Source organism: Meriones unguiculatus, chromosome 6, assembly GCF_030254825.1.
Source record: "Meriones unguiculatus strain TT.TT164.6M chromosome 6, Bangor_MerUng_6.1, whole genome shotgun sequence".
NCBI lineage: Eukaryota > Metazoa > Chordata > Mammalia > Rodentia > Muridae > Meriones > Meriones unguiculatus.
In genome coordinates, this window is record NC_083354.1 from 72,394,768 (window position 1) to 72,407,270 (window position 12,503).

A 12,503-nucleotide genomic window follows, 5' to 3' on the forward strand; every position below is an offset into this window, starting at 1 on the left:
GAAATGTCTCTGTCTGTGCTGCATCTGTGCAGAAGTGTTTGAGAAAATGTGAGATCCTGTGAGAGACACAAACCTCTTAGTCATTGATATAGCTAACAGTTTTGCATGCATGGCCTCAGTCAAATTTTATGAGATCTATCTAATTTTGAAAAGAGGCATTCCTGGAATTTTTTTTTAAACCAGGAAAAACCAGTGTATCTGTCTTCCTCCTCCATTTTACTGAGCCTGTATGCCCCCCCTCACAGTTCTTAAAGGGATACAGGGGATTTTTATTTATTGATTTATTTTTTAGCTTGAGTCAAGAACCTTGCCTCCCAGTACAATGTAGAAAAGATAGGTAGTGACTGTCGGGAAGGCGGCAACACCATGGCATAGGTCTGCCCCTCTGCTCACTCCTACAGAGGAGTGTTCCTGCACCAGCAGGGGGCAAAACATCAGCAAGGACTTTCAGCACACTTATTAAAAGCCAGAAAGCCAACATTCATGCCCGGCCTGGTGGGGCATGCCTGCAATCCCACAACTCTGGGAGGCAGAGGCAGGTGGATCTCTGTGAGTTTGAGGCCAGCCTCGTCTACAAAGCGAGTCCAGCACAGCCAAGGCTACACAGAGAAACCCTGTCTCAAAAAAACAATCAAAACAAACAAACAAACAAAAAGTCACTTTCATTGCTATAGTGTTGTGCCTTCACTTAAGAAAAATACAACAAAAAATAAATACTCTCAAACATGCTGAAACTTGGTTTTGCAAAAACATGGGAGTGACTGTTTGGCACGGTCACTTGTCAAAGAACTTGGCATCTGGCTGCCTTAAACTATGTGCTAGTGCAACAAAAACTACGTTTGAATTTGTTTTGCACACACTGTAACTAGTAGACACACTGTCTGCATATATATGATATATGTAATACAGACTGACAGGTAGTATTTTTGTTACTTAAGTCAACATTGCACCTAAACATCATTGCCAATACTCGAAAACAATATGGAGTTCCCTCTCACTGAAGCCATATTAAGTGAGTGAGGCAGAAAAACGTCCCGTGTTCCAGTACAATGAATCCTCTGACCTGAGGCTGACTCTACTTAGCCTTCGGTCGGTGCCTGGCGCCCTGGATGTGCGCAGCGAGCCTCAGTGCTCTGCTAATGAGGCCTTCGCATGTTCATGTTATTGGTCTGCCTGGGCTCCAGCTCACTGAGCCCAGCTGCTCCCTGCTTGCCGGGAGAAGACGCCGAATGAGTGCAGGACGGAAGGGACCAGCCACAGAGGCCAGTTCCCTCCTGTCCACAGAGAGGACTTACGTGATCCTCACACCAGCTATTAAAACTGCCCTGTGAGCCTCTCCATGGGAGAGTATTGAAATCGTTAGAGCCTACCTTGGCTTCACAATACCAGAACTCGATGAGCAGGCCCTCTGTCCATGTCTGGCTCCCCCGTGTTCTCTGGGACCCCACAGAAAGGCAGAAGATGTTTGCTTGCCTTTGTTTCCTCTCCCTGAGAAAGTATCAGAGACCGCCCTGGGCCAAGCGTTGCTCTTCAGCCTCCTAAGTGGGGTCGCAGTTTCGTGTCTGTAAACTTACACTAACACAGTGTAAATTTAAATAAGATCTTGCTGGGAAGTGTTCTGTATGATGTAATACCCAGGGTTACTATTCAGAAAGTGCTCAGGGCTGTTGCCATGGGTATCTGAGCCGGTGATGGAAGACTTCATTCAGAACTGACAGGAGCTCCGCAGAATGAAGAAATGAGATTGTGCCACATGCCCGCACTGATGTGCCCAGTTTCTGCCTGAAGGGCAAAGATGGAGACTCTCTCCCATTTACCTTAGAGTTCTCCAGAGGTGAGGCATTGGTCGTCTCTTTCAAGGGCCTGTATCTAGTTGTTTTGTGCATGGTATTGTGCATGGTATAAAGCCAGGCTCTCTCTTGGCAGACCAGAGCCACAGCCACAGTTCCGGTCCCTGCATTTGTGATCTGCTTTGTTGGACTACAGTGTTGTCAAACTTAGAAAACAAACCAAAAACTATTTTCAGCTATTTAATTTTTGAGAGAAACAGAATACAGGGGAAAACACATATGCAAATATGGCCAAGAAATTCACCTGTTTATGAAAAGGAATGTGAACAAACCCAGAAGTGTAATGCATTTTCCTCTTCAAATAAAAGGCTGCCTTCTTTCAGGACAGTGTCTCTGTGCCATCATGGCGACGTCAAAAGATGTGCACCTAAAAATAGAGCCGAAGCTTATTGGTCGATTACTGTCTATCCCCTGTGAGCTGTTGCTTTTCATCTCACTGAGAGTCTGCAGAGATCCTGAGCTGCGGGATTCCCACATTGTACTGACGGGTGCTTGACGCTGGGGTGGGTTAAGAACACGCTTCTTCCTGTGCTCATACTGGAACAGACAACTCGCTTTCTTTACCCTCCTCCAAAATGCATGGAATCTCAGGCTGCAGTCTTGAAGTTATACGACTTCACCTCATTTCATAGCTGGTGGTGTAAAGCTGGCTCGGCACAGGGTTTTTAAATAATTACATACTTTTTAATTAATTGATTTTTGCTTCATGTGCATTGGTGTTTTGCTCGTATATCGGATGCCCTGGAGCAGTACTTACAGACATTTTTGAGCTGCCTTATGGTTGCCGGGAATTGAACCCGGATCCTCTGGAAGAGCAGCCAGTGCTCTTAAGCTCTGAACCATCTCTCTAGCCACTGTATTTATTTATTTATTTTTTTAAATTAGTGCATTGTTTGGTTATTTAGAACAACCAACCAGCACTGAGGCATTTACAATGGAAAGTAGCCATTTCATTTTTTACCAATTCAAGTTTGCCTTCTCTTTTCCAGATTTTGCCAATCTGGCATATCATTCCAGAACTTACCAATGCAGTTACCTAGGCCATATGCAAATATCATTTATAAACTTAGGGGAAATGAAGGCTAACAAATGGAAATGTCTCAGCAGCCACGCAGTCTGCCATGTTGCTGATCTGAGTTTGATCTCCTCTGAGACCCTTCCCTCTCTGCTTATGTTCCTCATCTATGTTCCCTGGAGTCCGAGGCATTCTTGTAGAATGACTGCCCTTCTCCAAAGTCTACTTACTGTGCTGCTATCAGCCTCACTTCTAGCTCTGCTGGCATCCCGTCTCCTCTCTCTGCAAACCCCACACTCAAGTAGATAATTTCATCTTCTTTTAGGCACTTCAGAATCATTCCTCAGGACATATTAAAAATAATTTGCATCTCATTCCAACCCTTCCCCAGCCCCCTCTTTTGGAAATATGGTCTCACTGTGTAGCACTGACTGACCTGGAACTCACTCTGTAGACCAGGCTGTCCTCAAACTCAGAGATCTACCTGGCTCTGCCTCCTGGTTGCTGGGATTAAAGGTGTTAGGGTGACGTCATGATCTCGGCAAGTTTAGGGGGCAATGTTTGTTACAACAGCCTTTCATAATTTAATAAAACTGGATGGTCAGTCTTCCATCCCAAAGGCAGACACTGTCCTTTAGGCACATAGCTGATCACCCGATACATGGAAAAATCCCACTGAGAAGCAATAGCTAAAAACAGATTTTGAGAAGCAATGAGTCATGGCCTAAATGAACAAATACATTAAATGATAAATCAAATAGAACAGAAATGCCAACGAAAGATCCATGCTGGCTTGAGGTCATTGCCTCTGTCTCTGGAGAGTGTATGTTAGAGGGTCTTAGGGAATCTGGGGTCACAGACACTTTGTTTTCTCTACCTTTATTGTTTCCTTGGTGGTTCTCTTCTCTTAAAAATGTGATCTGTACCCCCCTTAACACAACACACACTAGTCTGGGCCATTTTTTTTCTCTTTAAAATGGCTATAAACCCACCTTTGAAGTAAACAGGCACTGTGGACTTAGCAGGGTAACATCTATGCTAATCCCCAATCAGCCAGGTGCTTGCCCCCTTGGCGACCTTGAGGCAGGCCTCCTGTTCCTTCCCAGTCTCTAGTTACTTCCTCAGCTGGTGACATCAGCAGGCTCTTCTGCCCTCTGAAGCTGTCTATATAGGAACAACTGAAAATATGGGAAAGGCACTAGCTAAAAAGAAGCTGTTGGTGACAGCCAGGAGAGAGAAACAGGTTGGCTCTTGCCAGAAAGCTCTGAATTCTGACTCCAGCTTCATCTCAGCCATGGACTTGGTGTCAGGAACTATGATAGCAGCTGTGGGAAGGGGAGAGGGAAAGGGAAAAAGAGTTATACAGTTTATATAACCACAGAGACTTGTTCAAAACACATGAAAGGGCAGTCAGTGCTAGAAATGTACTAGTGTTTCCCCCAAGCATGACAGTGCATAACTTCCCTATTTGGATATGGGTTATCTGACAGACCAGAATTCTCACCTCCGGTGGTCCTGTGCCTTCTCAGGGCTGCGCCTTTTCTCCCTAGTGGAGCGTTTGCTCAGAGCCCATTTGATGCTTGCTGTTGTCTTAACTATATTGTTGCTCTAGTAAAAGATGTGACATAACAGCAGGGGTGGAGGGAGAGGACAGACTTGCTTTAGCTCTCAGTTTCAGAGCATTCTGTCCAGGAACATGTAGCAAAGGAACTCCCTGACCTCATAACAGACAGGATGCAGGCGGAGTGACAGGACATGACCCAGGACAAATATTGTCTCAATGATCTCTCCCCAGAGACCTACTTCCCCCCTCCTAAAATTTTAAGTACCTCCTCAAATAGCCCTATCAGCTGGACCAAGCATTCAAGACAGAAGCCTGGGTAGGAAGGGCATTTCATGTTCAAATCATAATGCTTGTCTTCCCAACCAGGAAGCTAACTTGAAAACTGTCACTACTTACACATTCATATATGCAATATATGAATATATGTAATATATGAATATATGTCATATATATGAATGTATAAGTATCGACAGAAATTTCCATATATATTCATATATAACAATATATAAATATAAAATATATTATATATAAATATATAAAAAATACATACATACATACATACATATAAAACAATTGGTCTTCGGTGTTGAATTATAATCACTTATCAGATAATAAACTTATATATAGAATATATTAAGAATCTCTCATACCTCATTCAAGAAGATAAAAAACATGATTTTAAAATAGGTGAAAATTTTGAATAGATATTCTCCAAAGAAGATATAAATGGCCAGTCAGTGCACTAAAAGATGCTCAGCATTAGCTTTCAGGGAAATTCAAACAAGAGCCGCCAGGCTTTTTTCCTTACACAGGCTGGAATGGCTCATGGCCTCAGAAGGCTCACACTCTGCTGTCTTGGCCCCTCACAGTCAGGCAGAGAATCACAGTGGTGGGATTGTGTGGCAGAGCGAAGCTGCTCACCTTAGGTGGACAGGAAGCAGAGAGGGAAAGGAAGAAACCAGGCACAAGGTACCCCCCCCCAGGCCTAGTGCCACCCCCACTAGGCTCCTGCTGACCTATTTCTTTTACCTAGGTTCCATCTCCTAGAGTTTCCAGAACCTTCCCCAAAGAGTGTCACTATCTGGGAAGCCAGCAGTCAACACCACGTGGGAGAGGTTTCATATTCAGACCACAACAGTCCTGCTGCACTATCTGTACTCATTCTCCAGGATGCTCTGAGGTGAAGGCTGAGGAAAAAGCAACTTTACTCGAGCTCGTCTATGAAGAGTCTTGAGGGGCTAATCCAGGAAAAGAAAGCATGCACATAGCAGGCTAGAGTCTTGCAGCTGAGCAAAGCATGAACATTCCAGCTTGCCGGAGCCTGCCAGCAGAGTTGACCAGTACCTGCGTGGGGAGTGAGAACAAATCACACTACATACGGGATCGGCTTGAGAGGGCTGTCAGTCTGACTGAAGCAGTGCGGGTTTATTCCAGGCTTCATTATTTACAGGCAAAGCAAAAACAAGTCACATCAACACAAAGAGAAAAAAGGTGTGGAAACGCTTAACCTTTTTCAAAAACTGCTTCCCCAGGTGAAAGCATAACAAAGCAGCTTAACAAGCAGCTCTCCACACCACAGTGTGCGTCCTGGTGATCCAGCTCAGCTCTTCAAGCTTGGCTGCAGGTGTGTTGCTTTAGCAAGAGGCCGTTTGTATCCAGGTGCCGGAGGCTTCCGGGTTACCTGGAGCATCCGGACTGCCCAGCTAAACTACAGACTTGGAAACGAAAAGCAGGCACACCTTTCCTGGTGTCTTCCAGTATCGCCCTGTGGGTTCAGTATTGAGCTTCTGGACCTGTCCCTTAGGCTGGCTGTGTCCCACAGCTCTCTATACCAGCTGCCCTCCAGGACACCAGGGGGATAGCCTAACCGTCCACAGTGTCAGTAGCCCAGACTTCATTCTCTCTCTAATGTATAGAAGGATATATTTTTGTTTGTTTTTTTGAGACAGGGTTTCTCTGGTAGCCTTGGCTGTGATTTGCTCTGTGGACAAGGCTGGCCTTGAACTCACAGCCTGCCTCTGCCCTCCCGGAGTACTGGGATTAAAGGTGTGCACTATCACACCTTCCTGGCTCTAGAAGGCAGTATTCTAAGACAAAGCCCTTTGGAGCCTGGAGGAACTTGGGGGCGGGGTGTGGACTTGATCTTGTGCCTCTTAGGAAGCATTTATGGGGCCCTTCTTGCTTCCTTAATGTATGTCACAAGCTGCACATCCCTCACTTCATGCTAGTCCTTCCCTTTGACTGCCTCTTCACCCCACCAAGTCCCTAGAGCCTTTTAATAGGCAGGGTTGTGGGTGTGCACACATGAACCTGAACTTGAATCCTGCCAGTGCCAGGAGTAGACAAAAATTTCAAGAAACTCAAAACACAGATGAGATTTTCCATTTGGTTACGCCAAAGCAAGCAGGCTGGTGAGGCTGGCCGGCCACAGACAGCCAAATGCCCTTCTTCTCTGTTAAGATGCAAGCTTTTAGCTTGAGGATTTTGTCCAGCTGGAAGCACCTGCAGGAATGATAAAGCAGAGCTTATGGCCAAGCCTTATGAAAAGTAATCTCTTAAAAGCAGATGAGAAGAGACGCGCGGTCTGGAGCTGCAGTCTTGAGATTTTTGCGACTCCCACCCCACCCTGAGCCAGCTCGTCTCTGCTTATCTGTGAGCTGACAAATGAGACTGGGGATACTTTGGACTCAGCAATGAGCTTTTCCTCTTTGAATGAAAGAGTGCAAGCGCCCTTGCTGTGGTGGATCTGAGCCTCACTACCCCACCTCTTTATGCTAATCCTTCCTCGTGCTCTATTATACTTACTTAATGGGAAACTGTCACAATCTCAGCCTGCCAAGGAGGGCCAGAAATAGGCCAGGATTTAGATGAGGGAGTGGTACAAGCTGGGAAAATGACAGGCTACCTCACTGAAGGAGCAGTGGCTACCCAGACCTGATTCATTGTTGCCATGCCTGTGTTAGCAGGGTTTTTTCCCCCCTCAAGAAAATCAGAAATCTCAAATTTTATTAGACACTTCCATATTTTAAAGTGATGTGGGCAGAGCCACTAAAGGGGTTATGGGCAAAGGCTTCTTCCTTTCTGTCTAGGGAAGTCATTGGGTGAGTTGAGATGGAGGCACACAAGCACATCCAGGAGCAAGGCAGTCTACAGAGATGCGCTTTCTTCTGAGGGTCCGCTGCTGGCAACACAGCCAGCTCTCTGCGATCCCCACTCCACTGGGCTGAATGAAGGCACTCAGGCTGGGATACAGCGGCCAAGCAAGGTTATGTCATATACAGGATTCTTGTCTGCCATGGTGGCTGCATACACTAAGTTCCTAAAGATGCATACTACGTCAAACCATCCATCATGATGCTGACCATCGAGTTTGCTGGAATTCTTCAGTCTGTTACTAAAGAGACAGCCGGACCTCACTGTGGGGTTTTGGGAATCTTGAATTCTTACTGGTCAGTGAAAATTCCACATATAAAATCTTTGAGGTTGTCTTCATTGGGCTACTCCTTAAAGTTCTCAGAAGAATGCCATGATACCCAGTGAGTCACCATACCAGTCCACAAGCTCTGACACTGGCAAGGACCATGGGCAAGAAAGGGGTCACAGGTTCATCACATGGTTGGTGGTTCTCACCTGGGCAGCAGGCTCCACCATTGCTGCTAATGTAAGATGTAAGCAATGCTTGTAAAAATTAATACCTAATAAAAAAAATTAGGGCAGTCAAACAAGAGGATAAGAAGGAGGAAGAGAAGGAGGAAGGGGAAGAGGAGGAGGAGAAAAAAGGAAAGGAAAGGAAAGGAAAGGAAAGGAAAGGAAAGGAAAGGAAAGGAAAGGAGGAAAAGAATGGGGGAGCCATATACCTTGAAGGCTTATAAATAAGGCTCCCAGTTTGCACTACATGCTGAAGACCACAGTGCCTAACAGCTGGAATTCTGGAATCCAATTAATTAGATTTTAATTCTGTGCCAACTGTGGATCTTGAGTGAATTATCTAATCTTATCATCATCAATTAAAAATTCACCCACTGCTATCTTTTGAAAATTAAGCATGCTTAAAACAATGCAAGACCTTTAGTAAATGCTCCATAAGGATTAACTATTTCTACTCTATCTTGATTTCCTTTGAAAAGACAAGTTTCTGTCCTGAAAAAGCAGCTTTATAAAGACCCCTGGTGCTAAAAACTGCCCAGCAACAGGCCTGGCTAAGAGCTGCGGTGTTGCAAGCTCTGTGGAGCACTGATTGCTTCCATGCAGCTCACTGGAGGCCAGAAATGCAGCCCTTCCCCCACTGGGCATGCCCAGAAACTATAGATCCTGCCTTAATTACCAGCAATTAAACCGGCTTCAGCCTGCAATGCAGGATCCGGTGCTGTGCTGTAGCCTCCAGAGAGCCTTTCCGGAATAGGGCTCAGCCCTTCAGGAACCTTCCTTACTCCACCCCCAATCATTTACTTAGTCTCCTCAAACATCCCTGGTGTCAGATGTACCCTGGGCTCAGGAAATCTGAGCTCTGTGGGTGGAAGGTCATTTTGGCAGAATTTTGACCTAGCACTTTCTTAGTCATAGTCCTTCTTGGGGCAAACTTGGACTCCTAGATTCTCTCTGCACAATGAGAGAATGGGGCCCTGGTCTTCCCCAGTACACTTCATTTGTGGGGTAAAAAAATCTGCAAGAGGGAGTCCTTATGACTATAAGGAAATGATACATCAACTTAAGTGGAAAAGATAATTCAGAATGCATAGATAGATGACAAATGTATAGATTGATGATAGAGAAATAAATAGATTGATGATAGGTAGTACATAGATGGATAGATAGATAGATAGATAGATAGAGCACAGACAGATAAATGAATGCTCCTTTAGTGTGGGAGAAGGATAGAGCAGCCATGGCAGAGTCTTCAGCAATGCTCGAATGATTTAAAGAGGACACCAAGGCAGAACTGGAGGCACCCACCCTCAGCATCTCCGGGTCTGAAGACTCATGGTTACAGACAAGAAGCAGGACTGACGTACCCGAGGCTGAGTCTCTATCTCTGACACAGGCTCCTGAAGCATCCCAGAGGGTCCTGCTTCCTGGCTTTTGTTCACAGTGTGAGTCTCAGTCTAACTCTTCCAGGCCCCCGGGAGAGCAGGCCAGCAGTCTGCACCTGCTCTTGGCTCTGGGGCCTCAAGGCTGTTACAGCACCTGAGTTGCCTCCATCTGAGGCACGAGGTTTCAGTGAGCCTCTGCAAGGGCAAGCAGAAACTTCCCTGGCTTCTGTCTCACAGGAAGCTTTCTCCTATCTCAGCTTCAATTCACTAGTTATTAATGTCTCCAAGTGCCTGGTGTTAAAAATACACACACACACAGAGTTAGAATTATATAAAAATTAAAATGAAAGTTTTAAAGTAGCTTCCTCATGTATGTAAATCTTATCTCTTAGGCATGTCTTTGTTTATCTAAATGATACCAGGCCAAAAATCAAAATCAAACCCAAAACCAAACCAAACCATAAAAACCAAAAACCCTCCCCAGTTTTGACCAGTGTGATTATCTGTGTCAGCAAATTCTGTTTTATTTATTTATTTATTTATTTTTATTTCCCTTTGAAAAATTAACCAGATGATTAACTCGTCAATGAACCCTTGCTTCACTGAACCTCTATAGGATGGATTCCTGGGTGCCTCACCCATCTGTTCTTTCTCCTGTTCTTCATTTCACTAGCTGTCACCAAATGACAGATGCACAACCTCACTGAGTGACATCAGCCATGTAAGAGAAGGGTACACTTCTTACATGCCTAGCTGCCTCAGACCCCAGCCTTGGAAATCACCATAGGCCAGTCAGATGTATGGTCACGTTTCAAAATAGCAGAAGTCGTCCGCAGACCCTAGGAGGTTGCACTGGGCTTCTGCTGGGGCTCTGTGAAGTCCTGACTGAATATGATATATGGATGCCCTTGCACTGGTACGCTGGGGTCACACTCAACTGGTAGAACTATTTGTTGGCAATGTTAAGAGTAACCCTCCAGAACTAGCCACTTCTCACAGTATCTCTTCCAGTGGTCCCGAGTCTCTGCTGCATGGGACAAGTGAGTTTGCTCTCTGCATCTGTTTCCTCAGTGGCAGGACTAAGGGGTTACTCCGATACACCTGAAATCCTTTCCAGTCATAGCATCCTGAATTTTAAGAAATCTTCTTGGTTCATTCTTTGGTTGGTTCATTCTTTGGTTTTAAAGCTCCTCAACTCACCCTGCCTTTATTCAGGTGATTGCTCAAACCTGGTAGCCTCGACTCCTAAGAGAATAAAGTCAGCAAGTTAGGGGACCATTAGCCTGTTGATGTTTCAGTACCACGGAGAGCGACCGTCCTCATTTCCCAAGCATTAACATTTCCAGGGTGTCTAAAATGAAGCCAGCTATATTACTCCTGTGTATATTCCAGATGGAACCTAATTCAAACCACAGCAGAAATATCTGCACATGCACATTTGTTTCATTACTCACAATAGCTGAGTTATGGAATCAACCTAGATATTCATTAACAGATATGAGGAAAAAGAAATGTGACGTGTGTGTGTGTGTGTGTGTGTATTCGAGAGAGCACATGCAAGTATATATATTTACTTACTTATATATATTTGTATATACATTTACTTACATATTTACATATATGTATTTGCTTATCTACGAAGAATAATGAAATCATGTCATTTTCTGGAGAATGAATGGAACTGGAGATCATGATGCCAAGAAAAATAAGCCAGACTTAGACAAACACTGTATGTTTTCCCTTACATGTGAAATATAGGTTGTTTGGTTTTTTTTGTTTGTTTGTTTTTTGTTTTGTTTTTCTGAGACAGGGTTTCTCTCTGTAGCCTTGGCTGTCCTGGAACTTACAGAGATCCTCTGGCCTCTGCCTTCCAGAGTGCTGAGATTACAGGCATGTGTCACCAGGCCCAGCTGAATCTAGATTTTTTTTAAGGTGTGAAAGTGTCAAGAAGACTATTTTGGAAGATGGAGGAACTAGCAGCAGTGGGAAAAGACAACATGATCAGGTATGTGATGTACATGTAAGATATTCATATAAAGAGGAAACCCATTATTTTGTACAATGAATCAAAAAGCCCCAATTCATGATCCCAACTCTATTTTCACATTTAGCCTTAACTTAGCTATCAAGTTACACCAGAAATATTGTACAGTCAAGCTCATACATCACTCACTATAGAATATTGCCAACTAAGACAAACATCTCTGTAGAACCTCTTCTTCCACAGAATCTTTGATGAGCAACCATCAGTTTTTGGTCAAATTATTTTGGGGCACAAGTAGCTGGATAATATCTTGCAGATTATAAAATTTTGATTAGAAAGACTTATCTTCTATTAAACTGAAGCTGCTTAGAAATAATGATTCTAATGTATTCATATTTATAATATCACTTCTCATCCCCTCTGTGTCCTATTTAGTGTTAATCGTCAACTCGACCCAGCCTAGAATGAAAAGAAAAAAGAAAAGAAAAATGAAAAAACAAAAACAAGAAAGCCTTGCTGGAGGAATTTAGCAAGATCAGGTACCCCGAGTTTTCAGTGAGAACCTGAAAAGACAGGTAAGAAATTCCCCAGAATCTACCTCACAGGTGATATATATATATATATATATTTTTTTTTTCTATCTGCAAACAAGACTCAGTTGCAATGTACTAGTTATTAATGTCTCTGTCCACTCAAGTTTAAATACAGGTACTTTAAAATTAACCTCAACTATTAACTGACAGAGTAGGGTCCAAACCACTGCCAGCGGTTCTGTTCCTAGACATGTGGTCTTGGGCTGTATGAAAAAGCTAACTAAGCATGATCGTGACACCTAGCTTGACTTCCTCTTCCAAGACATTTAAAACAAAGTTTACCTATGTTTATAAATTATGTGTGTGCATGCATACAAATGCAGGTGGCCATAGAATCCAGAAGAAGCTTTTATGTCACCTAGATCTAGAGTTACAAAGCCACCTGATGTGGGTACTGAGAACCGACCTCAGTTCTTCAGCTAGATCAGCAGTGCATGCCCTTAACTGTAGAGTCATCCCTCCAACTC